Below are 24,838 nucleotides of genomic sequence, written 5' to 3' on the forward strand. Positions count from 1 at the left end.
ATCAACCTTCGATAAGTCAGCTGGATGGCTTCCTTACATGAAGAATTCTACACCTCAAGTGAGGTTTCGACCCCACGTCGGGGATGGGCAAGGAATTCGAAGTCAGCGATCTTAACCATGCGGTCATTGAGGCACCTATAAAAGCAACGTTTGAAATATTTACCATTGTGAAATTCTCATGCGATTTTCATTATTCTGTTTATATTATTAAAATTACAAAAGTTGTACACCCGGGGTCGGTAAGACCGAAATTTACGATCTGGGTACACTGGCGCTGACAGAAAGAAATGCCCATGTAATGTTATACCCTACCCCTAGGTATTCTATAAGAACCATGGTCGTGAACGGGAAAATATACTAACCATTTCAATCGCGTATTTCATATCTAAAAACCGCAGTTCAGTAAATGTGTACTATTGATATTACACAAGTGGAAATTTATCTTCCGTTGTTTGTACGGTCACATTTCTTCAATTGTTCTTATCTTAGAAAAACAACGTGTAGTTTACAGTTTTTTCACAGGTACACAAAAAAACTTGCTGAACTTCCTGGTGAAGTTCGTTCTAGATTATAGACACACTTGATTGGCTGATATGAAAATGTATGTCAGTCGTATTTATACACGTGTACGCCTACACTGTTGATTCTGCAGCATAAAATGTGGCAAAATGAATTAAATAAACAGAATAGATGTATAACTATGTATGATTTCAACTTCAAAACCTTATACAAATGAATTTCCATCATCATTTCGAGGGGGGGGAGGTCCTTTTTTATATTTTCGTAAGAAAACTGTGAATATATTGCATTCTGGTTTTGTTTGTTTACATTTCGCTGTAGCATGTGCACTCTGTCGTGACTCTGACGGATGTTCATTCGGGAAGTTCCACGAAGTTTTTTCTGTAACGATTGACATAAGCATATAATATTCGGAGCATCTATGCAATATGGAATATTGAGACAGGTGACTGTGTGCATGCACGATTGAATAATTCTCGCTTGTTTAATATCAGTAGTTACACATTTATGACCTGCGTGGTTTTAGGTATGAAATACGCGATTGAAATGGGGTTAGTATATTTTCCCGTTCATGACCATGGTTATTATAGAATACCTTAGGGGTAGGGTTGTAACCACGTACGGAGGCATTTTCTTTTATCTGGTGCCGTGTTCTTGTATACGAACATGTGAATCCACATGTTTGAAATGTAAACAAATTAATAAAAGTAACTGTTTTCATTTTCGTGGAAAAAGATCAAAGTGTGATTGTCAATGTTCCGGATACGGAATATACATGTATATACATATATAAACACGAGACGTTTCTTCTTACGGGGCTTACAGGAACATAGTTAGTGATTGTTTTATTTTATTGAATTAATGTTCTAGTACTTTGACACTTGATTTCGAGGTCAAGTCGGGTTTGTGACACACAAATGTATGTTGTTGCGGCTGGAAATAAGATAGGTCCATAATTTTAACTAAAATCTATATTGCATATTATAAGTTTTCGTTTATTTTTTTTCCCTTGCATACAATTTTAAATTGTTTAAAGTTAAAAGTATCAGAAAATTAAAGGAACTAAACATATCTTTGAAAAAAGTCACGATCTTTCATCACTTGTTTGGTCGGCGATGTTTACAAATTTAATGTTCGTAGGCCTTGATGTCCTTTGAAGCCGTGTAAAGAGTGATCTTAAATTTTGATGACATTTTGCATTTAATTTTGTAATTGTGAAGAGATCGTTAATTGATCAGGAAAGATCGGAAGTGGAGAAAGTTATAAAAAAGTGATGATTAGAAAGGGAATCGTATTATTATTATACTATAAGGAAATCTAAGGTAAAATACTCTTTTTGTTTCATTGACTGAAGAAAACTGGCGCCATATTTTTGTAAAAAAATTATGTGCACGTCGTGATTTGTGTTACATTACGACGTTTTCTAAGAAAACTAACGCCTCAGTTCATTTACACTGGCATATCCCTTGATTGATTAATAGTATTTTGTATATATGAGCGACGAACGGTAGCAAAATACTTGTCCCGGAAATTTCTATGCATTTTCTTCTAGTCCCACTGTTGGGACCCGCTTTTGAGTGTCAATTTATACTTTTTAATTTACTTAGAAAGACATCTTTTCATCACTATTAGTTTCTGGTTGATCCCCGTGCATTTCTCGTGTTGTATCGACGATCTCAGTTTTACTAAAGAGTTTTACAATGTCAAAATAGCATAGTCCTTTAGTTGTACATGAAATTCATGTACGCAGATTTTTTCATGTACTGTATTATTTTTCGTAACTTGACAAAAATTTGAGCTGGTTAATGAGCTTTTCTACAAGAATAAACATTAATTGCAAACTCTATTTAATTAAACGCGATCAATGAGTCCCAGAGATACATACGTTTACGTGCACGCATACTCCTATAATGCGATATTATACATGAATCTGGTCGTCATTACAATAAAACAATCGTCGCAGTTAACGATTTGTCGGCTCCTATGTTCATTCTAAATGAGAAAGGCAGAATAAATACCTCTAACCGCTTACCAATCTGTTTTGCTTTCAATTATATTGAGCAAATTATAGAAGGTCAGTAGACCCACCAAGTCCAAAAACATACAGGGAATTTACTGGTGAATGTTTGTATCGTTTGATGGTCAGTCATGTAATACCAAACCCATGAAGTGATCTGTTTTCAAAATTGAAATGTATTTACTGCAATTTACAGTGTTTCATTTCGTTTTTGACAAAATTTGCTACATTTTATTTGAATTGAAAAAAGGTTTTATCAAATGCATTTCTCCCGCCATGCAACGATGTAAACAGCGGGTCATCTCATTCACACGAAAAATACTTAAATAAAGTATCATATTCATATGTTTTTCGTCCGATATTTTGATGGAACTATGATGTATTTGGATATACATGTCTTGGTTTATGAAGGCCATAACGCCGTAAAGTTATAATGGAAATTTTGGAAAAACAATTAGTGGTCTCTTACCTGAAAAGTATGCAATGAAGTATTGATTGACGTCGGCTGGCAAACAAAGAATTGGTTACATAATTTCTTCGTATATTGGCTGTTAATTGAATCTTTTGGAGGAATTATCACGACGGATTATCATCTCTTGTTTGTAATATTAGTCTGCCGCTGTTATTCACGAGTTTTGGTCACAATTTAAAACTAATAACTTTTTTTTTCTTTATTTGATTTTGTGTTAAGTGGTAAAAAAATGAAGCCGAAACATAAGATCGTCGTTACGTAGATGAGTTTATATACATGGGATAGGATTTAACAAATTGTGGTATCGTTTTGCTGATCTGTTGAGTTATGGAACATTCAATTTTTCCAAATCCTCATTTAGGTTGTGTGTGTGTTTTGGGCTCATTTGGCCAAAGGCTCATGGTGAGCTTTTTGATGGACGCTAGATAAAAAAAATTTTTTGGTGGTTGCCCCGGGGGTTCGTCTCGTCATGCGTCGTCAACAATTCTGAAAAATCTTCGTCAAAAAACACTGGGCAGATTTACACAAACTTCACAGGGAATGATTCTCGGGTGGCCACCTTTCAAATTTGTCAAGAATTGAATTCCACACAATAACTCTGGTTGCTAGGCAAAACGAAATAATCCGTCTTATCAAACTGCAAGGCAAGAACTCGATATTTGGGTGTGGGACATATTAAATAGTCCTCTATGAAGAGTGTTCAATTATGTTCCTGGGGTGAAAAGAGGGCCCGCCCGGGGGATCCAAATTTTACATATATTTAAATAGAGTGGTTTATATTAATAACCATCTATTGTATGAAACCACATGACCTAGGCCTTTGATATTTTGGTAGGGTGCATGGCCTAGGGGTCCTATACCTCTATTGTATTACCAAAATTACGCCCCCTGGGGCGTGATGAAATTAGGCCCTGTCCTGTGGGTCCCAAAGTTTTACGTAGATCTTGCAAGACATAGGTTTTTTTTATATTGTTAAGGCCTAGACCTTTGCAATTTTTGGTAATGTTGCATTGCTAGAGGCGCGTATCTACCATCCGATTGAACAATTTAGCCCTACCGTGAAATTCATGTTAACATTTTCATATGTCAATAACAGTGTTTCAGTGTGTTGAGCTATTGAAGTTTTATAGTTGAAACACGATCACATCATTAACAAATGTAACTTATTGGGACAGCGAACGTTCTGACGTTACGTCGAAACGCTTGATTTCATCAACGTAGGGAACAACTCGTGTGACAGTCTTCAAGATCTATCAGATGGCAAACGGTATTCGGCCCCAGAGGATAGAGGTTTTGTTTATCATTGACTCACAGTATAATTTGACTGTGTTTGTGCACATTTCCTTGAGCAGAAAGGGGCCGTATTAAGCTGAATTATTAAATGTGCCGATTAGGAGTAAATTATGCTTCTTGGACAACAGATTCGTTAGCACACAGTGTATTCTAAAAGCACGTTTGCAACATGCACGTACCAAATAGGGCTCCTAAATCGTTAGGATAAATTATAATTTAAAGGGAATTTAAAAACAACTGTACCAAAATAGTTCTGCAAGGACAACGCTTTTGGGCTACAAAGTGATAATATGAGTATTATACTTATGTTAAATTATTTAGAACTTACAAAACAAATCGACATAGATACAATTGGAGGAGTTATGAAAATGTTTTTCCAATTCAAAGCTCATAACGCAGTTGTATTGTAATGTAACTTATCAACAGTACTAAATTTAACAAATATCCCAAAAAGTTAAGGGGTGAATATAATTCAACACTTTAATAGGTATTTTCTTGTTTTCTCTTGCGACCCTGCTACCTTTTCAGTGTAAAGTACAGAATGGTTTTCTCTCTCACAGTCTTATTTCTAAAATGAATGATCGGTGGATGATTATAAAGACTAATCGTTCATTCGGTAAATTAGGTTTCTCTACGCAGTGCCGATAAACGGAAGAAAATTGATGTGGGGCAGTGGTCCAAATGTGTACCATATCGCGTAAAACTGACCACTATGTGTGACATCGATTAGGAAAGTCAGCTCTGAAAAAGATTGAAGTCAAAAAGATATTCGATTTATGATTCAGACTGAAACAGGTGTGGGCTGGGGTTGATAGGTGGATTTAATATACTTTTGTCAATGGTTAGATTGTATTTTTGAACAGTTTTGATTATTATATTTAAATCTAATTATTAGGATAAGTTATGCAAGCCAAGTAAGGACTACATTGTATTTGGGCGAATTTAAAAAGTTAAGAACACGAACCTACACATTATATTTGGTCGTAATACTTAAATAAACGTAAATCTACAAAATAAGAAACAGCATTTATTAAAAATCTACATCGATGACCTTTTTATTTGGATAATCCGTTTAATTTTCTCAGTTGGTGGAGCCATTTTTCCCCAGGAGCTCCAGCTAAATGAAACAGACAGTTCGGATACAGCTTGCGTCAGTTTCCGATTTACATCTCAGTCTATTTTTATGACTGTATTATTAAAAACCAAAATTTATGACAGGGTGATGATTTAATTTTAGCATTGTTAATTGTCAAACATCCATTTGGAAGGGATATATCGCATTGCACATCTTGGGTGATATATGTTTTTCTCAATTAAAATCGGTTTGCCTGGAGGTGTAGTACTGTTGTGGATTTCAATGACGTAATCTATATGTACAAATGAATTTCTACAGCAAGGCTACATATTCACAAATTGCGAAAATATTTTGTTTATTTTTTACTACGTGATTCAGAATTTGTTTTAAAATTCAGTAGTAATCTAAGAGAATTCTGCGGAAGGTATAATCAATGCTATGTGGATGTGTTTACAAACGTCGTATGTTTAGGGTCCGGCGAATTTTAATTTTCTCTTGATGTTCTGCTTCTGCAAGGGACATTGGTATATGCAATTTTTGGTTCTTCAGGGTTCATTTGTTATTACATTTCAAGGGCAATCTTTGTGTTGTACATGCCATGCCTGCTGTTACCATAGCGTGAGTTAACGTTCTCCTCCGTATGGCATCTTTGCGAACGTGGCTTTACCTAGTTGGATATTCATCCTTGTTTTCTTGAGCCCTAAAACGTCATCGTGTTGCTGAAGATGTGAGCCAATTATTATTAAAATCGTTTTGAAGGAATGCATTAGGGCCGGTTAATGGACGATGTGTGAATAACATAGTATGATAACATTGGACCCCAAGCTGTTGCACCAAGTAATATAACATTCCCTTTAGTTTTTGGTTACAATAGTTTTTGACTGGCTTGAAAATGTTGAACGGAAAGACGCAGCCCTAATCCCTCCACCCCTTCTTTTTCTTCGAAAAAAATGAGGGCTGGAAAATTACAGCTTTGATAACATTAAAAACGAACAAAGTAAAAAAGGTATCCAGACTTGAATATTTCTGTTAAAGCGTCAAAATATATACAAATAAAACTGTATGGCATTGGTTTATCTTGTTCTCATTTGTCAATGAGTTATCGTGCAGCTTTCCAACCCTGTTCAATCATTGTAGCATTGGGGCGCCTTTGTATGTCTTAACGTCAGACTTGTGTTAATTTCTTGCGATCCTTACAGTTACCTAGGAAACTGCTCTTATGTCCACTTCCATTTTTAACGATACTTGCCTGTGGTAAAACAAGAAGAAACTTTTATTTTTTCATCACAATAAACATTATGTGAAGTTAAACTAAATGTCAATTATTTATACAGCAAAAACTAAAACGTTGAATAACAATATGATTGCCTGTCTACCACGTTTTCTTATTTTGCCATATCCCAACTGTCTCGTTCTGAAAGTGCGGTCTAGATTACGTTCTGCGATACATTGAAATTTAATCCGCAGTTGTACTCAGAGGGACTAGTGGCTAAACAAAAGTGAAAATGCCCGAAAAACGCTCACACCGGAAGAGGAGCAGATATTGCATTTGTTATTTTAGAATTTTATGTGCTGTTGAAACATGTCGGACAAATTAATCTTATGCAAAAAAGAGAAAGGACAAAACATCGTGTTTTCTAGTTAAATAAATGTAACAAAATAAACAAAATTTCTCAACATTTATTAAATTTTGCGAGTTTAATGAGATATCTCCCACTGAATAATCTTATCGCCAATCGCAACTGTTTCATTTAGTTAAACAATAGATTGCACGCGGATGAGGTTTAAAACGTCTTTTTTTTCTGAAATATGCAAAGGCCTTATAAATAGCAACCTTATGTCTGTAAAATGTAAATAATATTGTAGTTTAAATGTCAATAACAACTGTTGATGATTCTCAAGGTGAAGCTGATTTTTTATTAGCATTTTCAGGTTTAAAGCTAGTTTTTCTTTCAGCATCTCTAGTGAGCTTGTATTTGTTAAAGCAGATTTGTTTTAGCATTTCCAGGTGATGCTAGTTGTATTGTAGCGTCTCCAGGCAAAGCTAATTATTTGTTTGGCATCTCCAGACAAAACTGGATACGTTTTTGCTTCTAAATTTTTGCTTTTTATATATTTATACACGAGCATTTTTGTGTTTTACATGCCATGCCTTTTTGTTTCCATTACGTGTGTTAGAGATTCGCCTGAAGGGGATTACTTTTATTTACACTGTCCCGAGTCTTTGGAACATGGTGGGGGTAAGAGTGAGGTTGGTGTGCGCACCATAAACTGGTTTAAGCTCCCCAGTCGTGTTTTTACCACTGACCGTTCCAAGGCGGTGCCCACTGTGTTCCTATGTTGTTCGTTTTGCCCTCATGAGTTGGCTTTTTTGTAGTGTTTGTACGTGTATGTGTGGTGTGTTTGTTGGTGTGCACGTCTGCGTGCTGTGGGTTTCGTTTTGGGGATGGCTGCGGTTTTTGGTACGTGGCATTCCCTGTTTGATATTTGTCTTTGCTTTTTTTGTTTTGTATTGTTTAGTTTCTCAGGTCAAATAGAATTTGTTTTAGAATGATAACTACAGATAGTAAGGTATGTGAAGCCTTTATCCAAAGTCGTTATACAGGCCGCCGGATCTTGTTGGACGCAATAAACTTTAGTCACGAATCACGGATGGGGGATCTTCGACCTAATATGAATTAGAAGTCGTAAGCAAGAAGAGTGGAATAATAATATACGTGGTCTAATCACTATAAGAAGACGTCATTTACAAAAAACAAAACAAAACACACACAAAAAAAAAACACCAAATGTACATTCTGAAAGGAATTTGAAGACTAATTCGACTATTAAATAATGAAAGATTTGTTGAAATCTTTGAAAACATCCTGATTTATCACTGATAGATTTAATATATGGCTTTTTGTAGTAACTGCGAATGGACAGGCACCATATATCGTGGAAAGGGGAAGTAAACTTGTGAAAAATGACAATTTCTCAATATAAGTTGTCTTAATTTCTTTTCCGGCTCACCCGTCCGCTTAGCTCAATAGGAAGAACGTCGATCTACGGATCGCGGGGTCGTGAGTCCGATCTTCGGGCGGGCCGCAATTCTCCGTGACTTCACCCTGATTCATGTGGGAAGAATGGCACTTACTTGCGGAGACAGGTTTGTACTGGTACAGGACTCCAGAACTCTGGTTTTGTTAATGCCCGCCGTTACTAGCTGAAATACTGTTGAAAAACGGAGTTCATCAAAAAAACAAACACATTTTTGCAGCTTTGGACAAGATATTTTTATTTATGCATGCTCGATGTAGGCTCTACATATTGGATGGCAGTTTCGATAATTACATAATAAGCAACTTAACAATATTTGGAAACGACTTACATGTGGCTTGAGGCCTTAATTGGTGTTTTATACTCCAGTTCATGCCGACTTTCGTTTCTATGGTCCTTTCGTATTATTGCTACAAAGAGGGAAAAATAAAATAGATTTGCCAGGTGTCTGCGTTCGAAAGGCAGAGTTATATATTGTACAAATATTGCAGGCCTCTTCGCTTTAAACGTCAGGTTTTTTAAGGTAATTAAGCCGTAAATGAGCGGGATTTTCAAAAATAAGTTGCATCCTTGATAACAAGCTTTAAATTTAGCAAGTTGATCATCACCCATGTTACAATTATTGAAAAGGCCAAATGCAGATTCTAAACCGAAATGCGTCGAAAAATCACGTTTAAGCCTAGCCCTAAATAGTTGTGACGTTGCCGTTTTTACGACGATAAAATTTAGTTTCGGAGCGTTCATTTAATACAAAAGTTTTTTTCATATAATATAACAGGACCCGCCGTTTAGCCTCACCCCCCCCCCCCCCCACCCCCCCCCCCCCCCCCCCCCCCCCTCCACCCCCCGGAGAGACCAGATCTACAGACCGCAAGGTCGTGAGTTCCATCCCAGGGTGCGTATTTTCTCCGTGACGATTGATATACCCGCGATGTGAAAATCATCATTGTCTTACCTCTGTTTCATGTGGGGAAATGGCAGTTAGTCGCGGAGAACAGGTTTGTACTGGTACAGAATCCAGTACATGGTTAGGCTAACTGCCCCACAGTTACATAAAATAACTGAAATACTGCTGAAAAAACGGCGTTAAACCCAAAGACGTTTGAAACCTGTACGGTGATGTAATTTTCAAATATGTACTCCGACTATTCGTTGAAGAAATGCTTACTTTATGCAATCATCATGCCAAAATCCTTCTGCAAAATTATAGTTTTCGAGCGGAATGACTAAGTAGTGTGTAAAAACTGGTCCATATATTAAAAACAAAAGAAATAAAATAATCGTATAAATTTATTTTACTGTAAAATGAGCGAAAAAATACGAGGGTTTCCTACTTCGTTTTCGCTGTATTGTCCGAAATTATCCCCTACCCACATAAGCGGTATCTAATTGTAAGGCCATTTTCCGATTTGTTCAGATTTTTTTATGTCAACTTGTATCCTGAATGCATGTTACACTTCTTATTAAACATTTTATTGCCCGTTCTTTCCTCCATACTTCTTATTAAACATTTAGTTGCTCGTCTTTCCTCCTAGATTATTTTTAAAAATTTTAGAAAAGCTCCTGAATGTTTTCGAATTAAAATAAGATTATAAATTCCTTGACTTCTAGGTTCATTTTCACGCTACGGAGATCGAAAAATTGGGAAGTTAAAGCACAGGTTACGTCTTTTTCCCACGTTTTTTAAACCAAGTCACTTTGATCCGTACACGTTTAACGTCTTGACTTTAAGTTATGGCGTTTTAACTGTATATTGCGACCAACCTTAAAAGTCGGAATTAGTCGCGGAATAATTACTGTTTGTTTTTTCACAGTGACTTACAAATACCCCATTGAAAAAATTAGTCACGGATAGCGATCGTACCAGAACCAACCTCCGATCGCTCGATGACGCGATTGCTTCAACATGTGTGCCATTCGGTCCGACATCATGGGTTTGGGTGGAAAATTTTTGAACTTGGTGAATTAGACAAGGACTTTTTTTAAGGGTCAGTTGTATTCTGAAGTTTCAAAACTGGAATTATTTCAAATCTGATTGCCCCCCCACATATTTGCACATATTTGTTAACTATGATTGTAGCCCGGCCGAATTGTTTTTTTTTCCCGTGTTCTGTGTTAAAAAGATATGCTTATATTATTTTATATATGAAACAAAGAGGAATAAAATATGATTCAAAAAAAATGAAAGTTAACAGTTAATTGTTAAAACGCGAAAGTTCATTGTTATCTCAATACCCTCCCGTTTATTCATATTAAACTTTTACCTTTTTCCCTTGTTTGTTTTTTTTTTTTTTTTTTTGATGGGCTGTTTTTAAAATTGGCTATCAGCGTCATACTTCGGGGGACCCTGGTTCTTCCTATCACCCGGTTTTGTTTCAACTGAAGTTGAAAAAACATACGGTGTAAGTTTTTTTAATCTTAGTATTAAATATGACTACGGTCAAATGCTGACAAATTAACCATATATTTTCTCTGAACATAATTTTTTTGCTTCTAGGCGTTCATTCTATATTTGATATTTAATTGTTTAATTTATGACGAAAAACGGATGCTAAATGAATCTTAACATACAAGAGTTTACCGTCAACGCTTTGAACACAAAGACGTGGGGTCGTCAAGCGAAAGGTTTGACTCCCGGATGGCGCTCAAATTACCCTTCTTGACCTTAAGGGTTATATGGAGGACGCATTTGCCTTTCATACTTTGTTCCAGGCCTATCCGCATTAAGTAGCAGGCAAGATATACCTCAATTGATTGACGTAGGCCGTGCGAGCATTGTCTTATAAAGATACAGGGGGAGAAGGTCTAATAGCTCTACGTTCACAATAATGTTTTTTAAAACCAAGACTGGTCAAATATTTTTTAACTGTTTACTCAATAATTTTCATTAGACATAGAAAAATGTCATTAGATCCTTAAACAAATATTCAGAAATTTTCCGTAATCTTGACAAATCGCTCAGTTCACTTAGTCCACACCTGATCCTACCCTGTGCTTACAGCATTAAACTAACACAGAGAAAAATAAAATATTTCAGCATTTGATCAGATAAGATGCACCAACATACTAAAAAAAGAAATTAAATGTCACGGTGGTAAAGTAAATGCAGCTTAAATGCATTTCTCTGTGCTTAAATCAAACTACAAAAATAACTTTGTTAAACAAAATGTGAATCTGTCAAATAAAACTCAACTGTGGTTTATTTCTCGACTAAACAAGAAAATAAGGACGAATTTAAAACAACAATGATATGCATGTTTATCTCGTGTAAACTTAATTAAATAAAACCGTCAGTTTCGTTTTACGAATTATACTGGGGGAAAAAATCCTTTTATGACGCCTGTTTTTCTTTCTAGTAATTTCCTATACCTGTCTTACGTCCGTAAGTGAAATGCCTGATTAAGAGATAGTTTAAATGTTTTGTGAATAAAACATAAGTTTTGTTTCTAAAAACCTACGAAGGAAACTGTCAAGCTAAACAAAACTAATGAAAGGAAAACTGAATATGTATGTTTTTTATCGTACTTGATTCGTGATGTTTATGGGAAACAGTAAAAAATGTTCCTGACAATATAAATTACAAAACCAATTTATTCATGAAATTCAACCAAACGGAATCTGCCCTTTTTTTTTGCTTTCAAATTGTTGCATTCATGCTTCTAAAGTTTTTTTTCATATATTTTCTTATATTCGGCTGTAAGTAATATGCTTAGAAATGTTTTGCCCGATATCATTTTTTGGGTTTCTATAACAATCAGCAAATAAATCAATTAGCATACAAAAACATCTTTAAGGTACAGATCGGCCATTTCCGTTCAACTTTCTTTCCGTAAAAAAAGAAAATGCCGGAGTCGTATTTTTTTTTTTTGAGAATACGTCATTTGCAGATTGAACTTATGGGCCCACTACATTTAGATATGCGCCAGAACAATCTTATGAAATAACACCTTTTTCTGTAAAATGTATAAACGTATTCGAAATTTAATTTAAATTTTGACATTTTTTTTTTACTGATATTCAAGGTTAAATGTTAAGCATTTAATAAGCGAAAATAACAAGCTTCACACATACAAATGTTTTGGAAGAGGATTTTGTACAGATCTGCTGTCCCAGTGCCATGACAACCGTTTGATGCGGTATAGTACGACTGCATAATGAGATATAAGATGCAAGTGTAAGATTTTTGTAGGAGATAACATCCAAGTAATACCTTTTTCCCTATTGTATTAGCGTTTCAGAAAGACTTCTTATTTTTTGCTTATTGGTGAATCAGTGAGGTGTAATCCTATATGATTCAATAAGCTTATTGGTGAATCAATGAGGTGTGAATCAATGAAGTGTAATCCTATATGATTCAATAAGCTTATTGGTGAATCAATGAAGTGTAATCCTTATATGATTCAATAAGCTTATTGGTGAATCAATGAGGTGTAATCCTTATATGATTCAATAAGCTTATTGGTGAATCAATGAGGTGTAATCCTTATATGATTCAATAAGCTTATTGGTGAATCAATGAAGTGTAATCCTTATATGATTCAATAAGCTTATTGGTGAATCAATGAAGTGTAATCCTTATATGATTCAATAACCTTATTGGTGAATCAATGAAGTGTAATCCTATATGATTCAATAAGCTTATTGGTGAATCAATGAAGTGTAATCCTTATATGATTCAATAAGCTTATTGGTGAATCAATGAAGTGTAATCCTTATATGATTCAATAAGCTTATTGGTGAATCAATGAAGTGTAAGCCTTATATGATTCACTCGCCTCATAATACTCACTGAGAGTGACACAGCTTTACTATCTTCTTGCACATTGTGTATTAGTTTGTAATTGTTCACGTAGAACCAGATGAAAATTTTAGTCGCACTTTGTTTTTAATAGCATATTTCTCATTTAAAATAAGAAGATTGACATAATAGTTTGCTGCAAATGATAAAATCAATTGAAACTTCATGTCGTGGTCTTCTTTATAATATCATTATAAAATTGTGTGGTTATCTTTTAAGACCACTCAAGACTTTGAACTCCAATGAACTTCCAACTTGGTCACAATTGTTCAGAATGTTAAACATGTCGGTATTTACTAGGATAGTAAAGTGACTGACAGAGATAAGGTTAACAATGTATGTCAAAAAGCCAAATCGTCCCTCCTCCTTAATGTCCCTTAAAACTGATCTGGGTTTTTTTTAAATCCAGTTATATCGGCTGGGCTTATCAAAAAGATCTGAATACCACGCTTATTGTTTGGTTGCAAGTTGTTGAACAGCCTTAAAATTCTTAGTAGTTGTACTGATGTCTGATTTAGTATACCAAGCTGTTAAAACGCTCTTTCGCGGATGGAAGCTAGAAAGCTTGGTTTTTTGGCTAGATTATGTAACAGCCGAATATTAAGTTATCCGGGCGATCCTTCATGCTCATTTCTCATTGTAAATATGTTGATATTATGAGCAACAACAAGGTTTTGATCCAGACAAAGTCGATATTCTTGTTATTAATAAGTACAAATTACTCGAATACGTAATAAATTACATGCAAAAAGCTATTTTCGCTACAAAGGAAATGTGGAAATTAACATGTAAATCTGTTATTTATAATTCGGAAGTATGTTAATGGAAAGCAAAAATTAATACCGATAATGACTTTGTTATATTTCGTTTTCTGCATACGAACATTGAAAAGCCATTTTATATACAGGAAAGGAAGTATAGAGATACTTGTAACATAACGTTTGCAAATACCAATAAAATCTGTCAAACGACTACATCTGTCTATTAAAGGTGTGCAATTTCTAAATGATGCTGTATATACGTGTTTATTATTCTTAATCAGGTGATTAATACAATTTAATAAGCTTTTCTCAAGTAGTGAAGTAGCTATGCACACTGTCTGAATTTTCAAAATGCAGTTACAATCTTAAACAGCAGATAGATACGGTTTTTTATTTGTACGCTCCGCAATTATTCACTACACCATTAGGCTTTTAAGAACACTTCTGAGTACATTTATCCTCTGCAAGTGTTTTAAGATAAACTGTTTTCCATTCTATTATGCTTATTCTTTCCAGAGCGGCATGTGAACATTGTTTTAGTATTAATTAATATCGAAAGCCATTACTACCTCGAAATGCCTCAAGTGTAGATCTCCGTTATTGCCAACATTACAAACGTGGTTACAGTGTATACAAACGTTCTAATATTGTTTATATTCTTCGTTATATTGTGTATCAGCGTCTTAACAGTAGGTACATACGTATATATTTTGTACAAACGTTGCTTCATTGTGTACAAACGTCGTTATATTATTAGCATTTCTCTTTTTTATTACATAGAAATATTACGCATTGTTACCTATAAATTGTGCGCTTTCTTTGTGAGATCATTAATAGAGTTATGTATTATGTATATCATGAGTTCATGAAGACGTATCACCTTCATAAGAAATTGTACTGTTTTTACACAACAAAACAACATTTAAACATCATAAAGACATTTGTACTCAATATAAAGCTCTTTATACATCAATATATAAATCAAAGTTTGTGCACAATGTAAGGACATATTATATGATTTTAAAATATGTATTCGTAATATAAAAATGATTGCCCAAAATACCAGGACATTTGAACATAATATAAAACCTTTCTTTTTCACAAAGTAACAATGTCTGTACCCATAATGAATACAGGTGAACATAGAATAATGCTGGAAACGCAGGGCAACAACACCAGAACCAACACGAGTCAGCGAAGGCGTTCCATAAATTAACGTTATTAATGTACGTTGTACATGTGATGTATATATGTAGGATTTATGACCAAGACAGTACAAAAAGGCTTTGTAATTTTATGTTACTAATAATTTTTATTGTTGTTATTGTTATTGTTTGTAAGGATAAAAACAATTTCGGTACTAAAAATACCTTAAATTCACTAAAGCTAAAGAGTCTGAAAAATATGTTGAAAAAGTTGCTTACAAGTCAATACACTTAACTAAATTTATGAGCCACTCTAAAATACTTGACTAGTTCAATAAACACACATAAAGTAAACACTCTCCTGATATGCACCTATCAATCTAAATAGGTTATCAGTGTTTTAATATGACTATACCCAACTGAATTTATAGGATTATTGACAAAAAGATAACGTTTTGGAAAAACCACTGTTTGGGAAAACCCCAAGTGCAACGTGGCGTTTGTTGTGACGATGGAATAAGAAAATATGTCGGTGAGTAATAAATTATCGATATGTACAATATTTTTCAAAAACATGCGTTATCCCTCAAAGACAGCTCTTTTCAAAACCCATTGACAATACCATATTCACCATAACATAAACATATGTTTTTACAACAGAGATGTAATATCCTTTGTACCGTGGGCCTATACAACAGATCAATGGTGTATATCTGGCAATAAGTTCATTTTATTCAATATCAAATTTAAAGCAATACAAAGAAAATCACTTGCATATACCTTAACCATTTTGAACTTGTCTATTATGATTTTGATTGGTTTTTGTATTATTGAACGGAACAGAACAGAACATATACTTTATTAGTTTCAGAATTAGTTGAAATCTTTAATTATTTATTATTGTTCTTATTAGGTCTATTCGTTATACACACATGATAGCAATGAACTGTATTGGCTCCATGTTTTACAGAAAGCCTCGTAAATTACAGAACTGTCACATAACATATATGCTGTGAAATAATGCATGAGGATTTAAGTGAACGACAACGGTTATGTTTCGCCTTGCCTGGTTTAAGTGTTGATATTAGCCTCGTTTTAAGATCGGCAATAAAATACTTGTACCTGTGCCCTACATCACAAGTCATGTATTAGGCATTTCTAGTCTATCCCGATGACGAGTTTCATATCGGATTAAGCACGTTTAGGTAGCAGGATACACTTCAAATTTTGGCCCCGTCAATATCTGTAATAATTAGAACTCGTGATTTTGGATATCTGTAAATTAAAGTGGGAGAAAACGATTGTTAATTCTTAAGAAAATTTAAATAGCTGTTACATGTAAAATTCTGATGTCAGTTGTAAATCTAACTGCTACTTGCTTTGTATGAATTGATGAGTCATTTTGGCGTGTATGCGTGGGAAGTTTGAATTATAGAAGGGTTCCATGCTTGTTGATTGGTACTCGGGAACATTTTCGCTTTTTTTTCGAAAAAAAAAAGAGATGGATGGGCCCCCATTCCATTAATATCCTGTAGTTCAGTAGGGGTTATTAAATTGACAAATGCAAAGAAAATGGACATTGCTCCTGCAACGGGATCATTGCAGGCTGTTCAAAAAAGTGCAAAATTGATGATTTTGGCATGTTATTTTGAATGGATGGAGTAAAAATTTCGTTTTGATAACTGTCTGTATTCTTGCATGAAAGTTCTGATCTTGTCATTAATTAAAAGCACAAAACATGCACACAATTTATAAAATGGCCACTCTGATTCTGCTCGTTAGGGAAGTGCAATATTACGACTCGCTACATGTAAGCTTGGCCGTGCCCAAAATGTTCGAATCTAAGTGTACCCTGCTACCTTACCCGTGTAAGGGGACATCTAAAATATTTAAGTGATTTAACACGGTGTAAGAGTAACATTAATGCAACTTTAAATATTCGTTTATTTTACACCAATCTAGTGGTTAATATGCTATTCTGGATTTGTCATCGCTTAGTTTTTAGAGTGAAGCTGTACGCGTATATCAATTCCCCGAGTATTTGAATCATGTTAGATATCAACAGGCAGTCGTTTTAAATTCAGACTTGTGTAACCATGTTTTCAACAAAGATAAAGGTAAAAATCAAACATAACAGTAAAATAGATAATCGTAATGTGACTAAAGAATTTAAGAAAATGGCTGCATTACTTTTTTTTCAAAATATAGCAATGTGACTTTAAAAAGGGGAGCAAGGGGTCCAGCTATAACACTGAAAATCAAATCCAGAAGTAGACCAAATATTTCCGTAGATATTGTACCCAAACTGACCCATCCAACGCTAAGTGTCAGTGATTTCGCCTGGCCAAGGCGCAATACAAGGAAATGGTTGACGCAAGAGAAGATAGACCAAGTTTCTAAACAGCCGATATATCTAGTACCAAAGGGAAACAGGTACTTGAAATATTCCTTTGCAAATTAAAGATAAAATTAATGCAGTGGTGAAAACAGTCAAAAACCGGCTTTGAAGGGCTTTCGTCGTATCTTTTAAAGGTAAACTGCTTGTATCTAAGTTTCATACTGCATATCCCGAACACGCGTCTTTACAAAAAAAACTCTATCTTATAAAACCATTTTAATGATTTATTTAAGATACCCTTTGATTCAATTTCTCTTATTGTTCATTTATTTTTATCATTATTCTTTTTATTATCGTTATCTTTATAATAATAATTATTATTATTATTAGTATTAGTATTTACATTTTTTCAGACAACACTTCTATGGTTTTGCGAAATTGTACCAGAGGACGAGTACTGGTTTAAGGACGAACTAAGAAACCGTTACCTAAACTTTTTGCAAGTGTTCGCAAGTCATCTAAGGGAGAAAAATATATGTGAATACTTCTACCCATCAGTCAATCTATTGGAAAACAAAGACAAACGCTGTATTAAGGAACTTATACAGTTTCTCGAAGATGAAATTAGCACTCTGTGTAGTCGTTATTGAAAGGTATGAGAAACTGATAATAATCCCCGCCAGTACCGTCAAATCAAAATATATCGGAAATATCATTTTTTCGGCGACGCCGTCTAAATTCGTTTTCGTTACCTATGCCACGTGAATTCAGTTTGCAAATCAAACTACTTGATAACGCATTATAGATACTTTATCAGAATGGAAGATTTATGCAACACTCTGCCTGATTGGACGAGAGTGTCAATTTCTTTCACTCTGTTGATTGTACTACGCTGAGTGAAATGTAGATAAAGCGTTTATCCTAAACGACGCTGCTCACAGTTTTAAAGCTAACTTTGGCTCAGTATATTTAGCAAGAATATTGATATATCTCAAAATGATAAGTAAGTTTAATAAATATGATAAAAACCTATTCAAATACCAACATATATCAAATTAAAGAAAGAGCTGAATACGGTCTGCGTATCACATGAATAAGGGTGTGATAAGAGTCTTTTATGTAGAGAAGTGCTTTTTAAAAGATTTTCCTTGTTACAATTGTCGTCTGTATATGAAAAGGTTTCTTGCTTTTGTGACTTATTCAGATTGCATATTAAAATGAGTACTTGTTTGCTATGATATATTTGTTATAAATTATTTAACTGATTTATTATATATGAATATTTTTCTTTAGTATGGTATGCAAATATTGAACTCATTTAAAATCTGTTTTACTATATATATTCTATATAATGACTGAATCTCATTACACTGAAATGAAGGTACGCTGCATTTAGTTTATCTATGTGATATAACTACGGTCAAACTTTGCTTATGAAACAGAAATATTGAAATGTTTACAATTGTATGTTTTGCTTGACCTTCAGTTTTTTACAGGTGTGACGTCATTGTCCAAAGATTCATGAATAGCGAATATGCTATTTGTTAAAGCGGGATCAGTTGGCCTATTTTAGAAATGAATAAAAATAATAGATAAAAAATCCTTTAATTGATTTTTTCTCATGTATTCTAATCAAACTTGATTTGTAGCATCTTTTTTAGGCCCGCAGCCAACTTTGTTCAGCTGGGACAGAGCTAAAACTAGAAATATACCTGCCTTTATACAGCGTCTCATGAACAGCTTAGTGGATCTTTGTTATACTTGGTCTGGAGCATCATTATAAGGTCCTCTACCAAATTTATTTATATATAGGAACTTGGGCCCTATTAGGGACCACTATAGCTAAAAGTAGATATGCCTTTCTTCGCATTAACCATTAAAATGTAATGGGTTTTTATCAAACTCGATGTGTAACAGTATTGCAAGGTCTCCTGCTATTTTGTTACAAATGGGGACAGGAACCAATTTAGCTAAAAATATAAACACGTTTAATGACCTCTTCTCATGAACCGCTTCATGAATCTTCATCAAACTACTGCTGTAATTATTCGTCGAAGGATAAACGAAACAAAATTGCAACCCTACGAAACCTTTGCGAAAAATTAAAAGAGAAAAATTTAAATTGTTAAAGTGCGGTGTTTAGTTTTTGCAATTTGAAAAATGTTAGATGAAAGATGAATGTTAGATGAAAAATTCATAAACTTCTTTCCTTATTACAATTCGCCGACCATCGTTTTTAAAGATATTTCTTGTTAACCCTTACCCTGCTAAATTTCTATAATGAACTTGTCCATGTTTCAATTTGGACAGAACCATTAACTGTTAAAAGGGGTGTTCGCTGAAAATTTACTGACTGAATAGCGAACAGTGCAGACCATGATCAGGCTGCATGGATGTGCAGGCTGATCTTGGTCTGCACTGGTCGCAAAGACATAGTCACTTGCCGCCAGCAGGCTAAGGGTTAATATAACAATATTAGGGTTTATCTAAAATAAAATTTCGACAGTTGTTACTGCACAACCTTTTTGCATGTCCGCTACTTTTAGGTTCTCTTTTGTGCTGATTAGAAAGATTAATAATTATCGGTCTATATCTGATACTTCGAGTTAATCGAGACAAATTATTTGTGAACATACTTTACTCAGTGAATAAGCGATTGGTTTCTAACGAAAAGGCAAACGCAAAGAAAAAGAAATACCTGATAATGCAGCTTTGGCTAGCCATAAATGAAACGGGTCTAGTGGAATTCCGTAAACCAGTAATGACATTCGGCAAGTTCCGTGCGATTACATGTTCGGTAAATGAAGCGTAGTGCGCACATTTATTTTCGTAAAAACCGGAGAGTGCCGAAATACCATACGGAGCTGACGTAAATTGCCGATTGTTATTTTTGGTCCACTGCCTTGAGCGTTCCTAAGAAACGTGTGTTGATAACATTTTTATTTAGCCGTTTTCCTTAGGATGGAAATGAGGGAGGCATATTGTAAAGTTATGGTACCTTGCGAAAATAAACCTCAGTCAATGAAAAATCTATTTATCTCGGGGGAAAAAGCATGGATACTAATACTATTTTGGTTTCTTTCTGTTGTTTATTAGATACATATACAACAACAACAACAAAAATAAAACGTTACTGAAAAAAGTGCCATTTTTGTTACATTTTATGCACATCCAAGAAATCAGAAATAGAAATATTCATATGATTTTTTTTCTTTTTTTTTGGATTGTAAACTAAGTTCATTTAGTTTTGTTTTACTGTTTACTCTTTAGTTGCAAGACATTACAGTCAACAAGTATATCTTTCAGGTGTAATTTATTTATGCGTTAGTTGATACTACTTATATAAGCATGTTGTATTTCAAATTTCAGGAAGCACTGCTATGGATGAGTGAAATATTTCAGACATGGCAGCTAGTTTGTATGCTAGACATCAACTTTAAACCTTTACTTTAGCTATCCTTTAAGAGCTAAAACATCACAAAAATATAAGGGGAATACTTCAACCTCCCAGTGCATCTCTGTTGGAGAATATGAATATTGGAGATAATACAGGAACTAAGGAAGTTTCACTGAAGTAAGGACATTAGTGTAGCAATAGATAGCTGAACTTTGATACATGCACCTCATCTACATTGATTAATTAACACAGACATTATTAACGATCATAAACCTTTCCCTAACTAATAAAATAACTGGTAAACAAAACACAAAAATATCCAGAAAGATTACTAGTAAGTGTTACATGCAGGTTTAGGATGATGATTGTAATGTTGTTGTTGTTGTTGACGATGATGATGATGATGATGATATTATAGCAACAATTATTTAAAGAATATTCACAGTCAAGTGTGTTTTCCCTGGATACAGCAAGATAGGGCGGAACGTTACAAATAGCACAACACTCTATCCGCCACGTGACGTCGTATGTGAAATGCCTGTATTTTATCAGACGCTACTCCGGGTATAAACAAAGACCAAAAGACGGGACTGTCTAGAAAGAGGACACATGTCAGTGCTGCAAAGAATAGTCTGTATTAGTTAAGGGAGATACAATAAGAATAACGACATATACAATAACAATGGTAATACTTAGAATATGAATGACACGGCATTGAATAACAAAATCAAAGATACAATAAGAATAACGAAATGTAGAATAACCGTTGAATAATGATTTTTAGAATATGAATGACAAGACATTGAATAAAAATAACAAACATACAATAATAATAAGTTAATAACATACATATATAATTTAGCAACGTTTGACATGCCATAGAAGACACAGCTGTGGGTTAAAATGTATAGTCTGTTGCATTTAAACATGTTCTCGCTGTATTTTGTTTCATTAATTAATACGATTCTGGCACATATATGTTTTTGTTAACCCAGTTACATCAGGCATACATATTAAATGAGGTCAGGCTTGAGGAAAGGTATATAGAATTCTGAAAAGAAATTACTTCTAGTCAACTGTTGCTTGGGCTAACGGATAATACTTGCTCCGGGTGGTCCCCGACATTTTATTTCCAAGCAAAAATAGCATACCTTAATTTTCAATCTTGTGTAATGTCTTCATTTCCATACACATTGTAGATATACCTTTACCTCAGTCATATATTCGTTAACGAGTTTTCTACATTACTATTTACCCTTACTCTGCTAAATTTCTATAATGGACTTGTCCAATTTTTAAGTTGGACAGTACCATTAATTGTTTAAAAAGATGCAAACCAGACAGATACTGACTGAATAGCGAACAGTGCAAGTCATGATCAGACTGCGCGGATGTGCTGGTTGGTCATGATCTGCACTGATTGCAAAGGCAGAATCAATCGTGCCAAGCATGCTAAGGGTTAAATAACTTTTGATTAAAAGAACTATTTCTAAAAGTCAAACTGACCAGTTAGCTCATGCTAACGGGCTATGATACTGTTGGAATATATACACCTTTTACTATAGTTAAGGTTATCTATTCAACTTTTTTCACAAAATCTTGGGCCGTATATAATGAAACAATAAAATGAACAAGTGGCCTCGTGTGCCTTCTTATAGGACAGTTCGTCTAAGCAAAATATACGCTATTGGTTCTTCTAAGCGAAATATACATTACTGTTTGTACAGCATTGGTTCGTCTGCGCGAACTAGACATCGTTGGTCTTCTTATCGAAATGAACACTTTGGGTTTTCTAAGCGAAATATACATATTTGGTTCTTCTAAACGATATAGACATCAATGTTTCTTCTTAGCGATATATACCTCATGTGTTCGTCTAAGCAAACTAGGCATCGTTGGTCTTCTAAGACTGGTTCGTCTTAGCGTTATAGACAACACTGGTTCGTCTTAAAAGTAGGGTTATAGACGTCATTGGTTCGTCTTAGCGATATATACATCATTGGTTCGTCTTAGCGATATATACATCATTTGTTCGTCTTAGCGATATATACATCATTTGTTCTTCATAGCGATATATACATCATTGGTTCGTCTAAGCGATAAAGACATCACTGGTTCGTCTAAGCGAAATAGACATCGTTGGTTTGTCTAAGCGAATTAGACTTTCCGTTTCACTAAATGTCTATTTCGCTTCTAAGACTAACCAGTGATTTGATCTGTCTGACCTGGACCAAGGAAAACATGGGAAAAAAATGAAACATACGAAAAGCAGAACCCCATACGTTATCACTTATCCGTTTTTGAATATATGGAGGTTTTTTTGTTTGTTTCAGTGTAAAATTGAAATATCTTTCGCGAGTGAAGACCAGCAGCAATATTTTCAAGAATGGCACAACCACGAGTGAAAATATAAGATATGGTGTTCATGAGTGAAAGATATTTTGATTTTACACGTAAATATAGTTGATATTTTTCACGGTGAAAATAACAGAATATTTTGATAATTCACTGAAAAAAATGTAATAAAATAGGTTTCATTTGTTCAGTACATTTTGTACAATCACTGTTGAAAATGTTTAGACCTTGGCTGCACTCCCCCTCGCCCCCACCCCCCCCCCACCTCCTCCCCTGTACCGAAACCGTTCAGATGTTAATATCCATATTGTGTGATATACCCTATGTTGTATTGTAAAATGCTTGGGTAAAATAAAAGATATCTTCTGTCCTGTTCTGTTATGTTCATTGTAGTAAAGTTTTACAGTCAATATGTGCTTGATTAGCATTATGTTATAGGAAAACGAATTCGAAAATAATTTGATTTTGTTGACAATCGAAGAGCCTAAAGTATATAATTTTATATGCTATCAGTAGTGACTAAAATTAATTTTTCGAGTTTTCACTATATTTTCTAAATATACAGGTATCTTAATCACAGGTAATTATCCGAACAAGTAATAAATGATATATTCAGTAATTTGTTCTGTCAAAATTAACAGATAAATTTTTACGTCAAGGTTGGGAATATACTACTTGCTCTTATTTATAAACGTCTGTGCGCGTATTTTTTAAAAATTATTATTGGATAGTAGATATCGCATTTGGTATATCACATGTTGCCGTAGAGGGATCGATCCCGATTCCCCATAAAGAGTAAGGAAAAAACGTTGAAATCAACATGACGCCACCGTTGGTTGATCCAAATACACCGCCGTGCTCCTCGCACCATAATCATAATGATCACGAGTAACCGGAACGTCCGTGCGTTCTAACTTCAACGTCATTCAGTAACACGTCACCATGGGGTCGTTTTTCAGATAGATTTACAGATATGGAAGGCATTGTGGTTGAAAAACGCAATATGGGATATACTTACATCACTTAATACTGATTAATGAATACAATATGTTTCTGTTTGTATATAGTGGGATTTGTATGGACCAATTTTATGCATGCATCGAGGCGTGTCTGCACTTTTAGCTCATAGAACAATAATCCGGTAAACGCCGAAGATAGCGGATAAGTCACGCCTCACTACTTGTCGTTGAATTATATATATAGTTTTTATAGTATACTTCCTGGTGCAGGAACATGAATTTCGTGCTCCGAGTACTTTTTCATGAATTTCAAAGGGCGAAAATTCAATTAATTTCTCTTGACAAACAGTAGGCCTAAGTACGATATAAACTCGCTGATTGAACCATGTGATTGAATAATTAATGGTATAAGAATAGCGGCGTTATTCTTTGCAGGTAATCTTGATTTTTTTCTGCACAACTGAATGCCAAGTGTAATGTGTATTTATGACTAATAGTATCATAAATACAATGTTGCTCTGGATGATGCATTTTGTACACAGAGGGACGTAAACTGATGAAGATATTACATGTAAGTAAAGTTGTTTATATTAAAGCATGTGCTATAGACAGTGATAAGAGTTCAATCTCACATGATTTTGTATATAGTTGTATATTTAGATAGAGATGT

At 34.4% G+C, this 24,838-nt stretch overlaps 2 protein-coding genes across 2 annotated transcripts in view; one reads left to right on the top strand and one right to left on the bottom strand.

The window, feature by feature from the left end:
- Positions 1-6,429: 6,429 nt before the first annotated feature.
- Positions 6,430-24,838, bottom strand: part of LOC123536982 (uncharacterized) — a 116,831-nt gene continuing 98,422 nt past the window's right edge. The window contains exon 5 of the mRNA XM_053527656.1: positions 6,430-6,471. The gene's annotated coding sequence lies outside the window, so the exon portion shown is untranslated. The remainder of the gene's footprint in view (positions 6,472-24,838) is intronic.
- Positions 23,800-24,838, top strand: part of LOC123537322 (uncharacterized) — a 29,436-nt gene continuing 28,397 nt past the window's right edge. The window contains exon 1 of the mRNA XM_045320998.2: positions 23,800-24,739. The gene's annotated coding sequence lies outside the window, so the exon portion shown is untranslated. The remainder of the gene's footprint in view (positions 24,740-24,838) is intronic.

This window comes from Mercenaria mercenaria, chromosome 17 (genome assembly GCF_021730395.1).
Source record: "Mercenaria mercenaria strain notata chromosome 17, MADL_Memer_1, whole genome shotgun sequence".
NCBI lineage: Eukaryota > Metazoa > Mollusca > Bivalvia > Venerida > Veneridae > Mercenaria > Mercenaria mercenaria.